At 52.6% G+C, this 441-nt stretch overlaps 1 protein-coding gene across 1 annotated transcript in view; it reads left to right on the plus strand.

The window, feature by feature from the left end:
* mdn1 (midasin AAA ATPase 1) overlaps positions 1–441 on the plus strand; it is a 107,206-nt gene that overhangs the window by 61,257 nt on the left and 45,508 nt on the right.

The following is a 441-nucleotide window of genomic DNA, read 5'->3' on the forward strand; positions in this document are numbered from 1 at the left end:
AGCGGCCTATGAGATCTCCTTTTCTTCCTCATGTCCACTATCATCTCCTTCGTCTTGTCCATGTTGATGCTGAGATTATTGTCCTTGCACCATGACACCAGACCGGCCACCTCCCTCCTGTAGGCTGCTTCGTCCCCGCCAGTTATGCGACCTACGTATCACTGCGGAGCCGTTCGTGAACTTTAGGATGTTGTCGTCTTTGTGTGAGGCGACACAGTCATGGGTGAACAGGGTGTAGAGGATGGGACTGAGGACACATCCCTGTGGGGTACCAATGTTAGTGATAATGCTGGCTGAAGTCCTATTGCTGATCCTGACAGTCTGGGGCCTGCCAGTCAGAAAGTTCAGGAGCCAGTCACAGAGGGTGGGGTGCAGACCCAGTGTGGACAGTTTGTGGGGGATAACTGTGTTGAAGGCGGAGCTGTAGTCAATGAAGAGTAT

Source organism: Monopterus albus, unplaced genomic scaffold (genome assembly GCF_001952655.1).
Source record: "Monopterus albus unplaced genomic scaffold, M_albus_1.0 scaffold128.1, whole genome shotgun sequence".
Classification (NCBI taxonomy): domain Eukaryota; kingdom Metazoa; phylum Chordata; class Actinopteri; order Synbranchiformes; family Synbranchidae; genus Monopterus; species Monopterus albus.